Source organism: Pezoporus occidentalis, unplaced genomic scaffold, assembly GCF_034315485.1.
Source record: "Pezoporus occidentalis ecotype Australia unplaced genomic scaffold, CSIRO_AGI_Poc_V1 ctg1, whole genome shotgun sequence".
In the NCBI taxonomy this organism is placed as follows: domain Eukaryota; kingdom Metazoa; phylum Chordata; class Aves; order Psittaciformes; family Psittacidae; genus Pezoporus; species Pezoporus occidentalis.
In genome coordinates this window covers 8,060,619-8,062,802 of record NW_026912778.1, presented here as the reverse complement: position 1 = coordinate 8,062,802, position 2,184 = coordinate 8,060,619, and the positions used below count along the sequence as shown (strand labels likewise).

Sequence of the window (2,184 nt, the reverse complement as noted above, 5' to 3'; positions counted from 1 at the left end):
ATTTCAAAATTTAGCAAAACACCAAAGTATTGTGAGGTTAATTAGAAGTTTAGATGAAACAAAATAATCAAGGAACAATTGTACATAATGACAGAGAAACAAACCCTTCTTACTTAAGTTCAGCACCAAGATGAAGGAAACTCTGTATGAACAAAACCATAATGTTTTGATCTAAGATCGTAGCCCAACTATCCTCCCACTGATGGAAGCAAGTTGAGATTGGACATAAGTAAGATGTGAATGCTCCATCCTTGGCAGTGGTCAAGGCCAGGTTGGACAGAGCCTTGGGTGACATGGTCTAGGGTGAGGCATCCCTGACCATGGCAGGGGGGTTGGAACTAGATGATCTTAAGGTCCTTTCCAACCCTAACTATTCTATGATTCTACAAGTAATTCAAGGGAGCAATGCTACGAGACAGAAAAAGTGTATCTGTGCAAAATCATGGCCTGAAATTCAGTTTTACAAAAGGAAGCCAAATATTAATGACAAGTAACAAGATATGACAATCTAAAATACATGTAAAAAGGCTGTATGAAGGGAAAACCCCTACAGGCAATTTATATTTCAAGTGGCTACTCAAATCATTAAGTGGAGAACATTAAGCAAAAGGAAAAATGAGGGAAAACAAACTGGGACAAAATACCAGAAAAGTAATACAACACTCACAAAACCTGAAAGAGGAAATTGGAAAGGGAGAAATGCATGTTTATATTTTGAAAAGCAGAGACATGCTTAGGATGTACAGCAAATGTGAAGGAGTAGTGTCGTGGTTTAAACCAAACCAGACAACTCATTCACTCACTTCCCCCCCACTTCTTGCCCTCCCCCTACTCCCAGAGGGATGGAGAGTCAAAAAGAATGCAACTCCAACGGGTTGAGATAAGAACAGTTTAGTAACTAAGGTATAACACAAATCACTACTGCTACCACCAATAACAATAATGATAAAGGAAATAACAAGGTAAGAGAATACAACACCTCACCACCAGCCAACCGATAACTCATCCCCCCCAGCCTGACCAAGCACCGACCGATACCTCCTCCAACCCCGCAGTCTCCCAGCCCTTCCGGCTAACTCCCAGTTACCTCCTGGGCATGACGTGCTGTGGTATGGAATACCTCTTTGGTCAATTTGGGTCAGGTGTCCTGTCTCTGCTTCCTCCTGGCTTCCTCTCCTCCCTGGCAGAGCATGAGGCTCACAAAGTCCTTGGCCAAACCAAAACATCCTTGTTATCAGCTCTGTTCCCAAGCCAAAGTCAAAACACTGCACTGCACCAGCTACCAAGAAGGAGAAAAATGACTGCTACTGCTGAACCCAGGACAAGTAGCTAGACAATAGTAATCATAAACAATTTACTTTTTTAAGTAGGATGGTGGACATACATAGGTGGACATAAAGAGACTACAGCTAATCAGAATAAATACTGAAAATCACAAGGGGAAGTGGATGGGATAGAGTCATAGAGTGGGAAAGTACAGGGGGAAATTGAGAATGCAAAATAATTAATATATGCCCAGTTGCTCTGTGGCTGTACCAACAATGAATGGACTTTTAGCGAAAACCAGACTGATGAGCAAGTAGTACAAAAAGTAAGTGAGAATAAAAAAAGGATTAAAGAAGGATTATAGAATTAAGTTTTCAAACAGATCAAGGAAAAAAGCAGAAGACAAAAATGAAAGGTAAACTGCACAAAAGGTTAAAAAATACAACAAAAGATTTTTAGAAATTGAAGACGGAACCACTGTAACATAGAAGTGTTTATCCAGTCCAGCCTCTTTTTGTCATTAATAGATGTTGAAATCAATGAGATCAATGGGTTCAGCTGAAGCATTTGAGTCACTTATTCTCTAATAATAGATGAAAGCTGTTTTAAGCTGTGGGCTAGATGACTAGTGTGATGCCTGAAAGCAATAGCGCAAGGAGAAATAAAATGCTTTCTTTACAATGTGTTTATTTTGTGTATTTGTCAGTACTTGTGAATTATCCACATCATTGGTTTGCTGACAGTTTGCCCCCTTTCTTCATCTCTACAAAACAAAAGCGTATGTCAATAAAAGCAGTACCAAGCCTGGAAGTGAAAAGGTAACAGAAAAGGTGTATAATACAGAAAAGTGTAAATAATTTATGTTAAGAAATGTTAGGCATGCTGCAAACACAGGTTACCCTCAAAGATAAGCTCTGC

At 39.6% G+C, this 2,184-nt stretch overlaps 1 long non-coding RNA gene across 1 annotated transcript; it reads left to right on the top strand.

The window, feature by feature from the left end:
* Positions 1–378: 378 nt before the first annotated feature.
* LOC134164827 (uncharacterized) lies at positions 379–1,596 on the top strand. Its single transcript, XR_009965346.1, has 2 exons — positions 379–767; positions 1,334–1,596. It is a non-coding gene; the product is annotated as an uncharacterized LOC134164827 (long non-coding RNA).
* Positions 1,597–2,184: the final 588 nt, after the last annotated feature.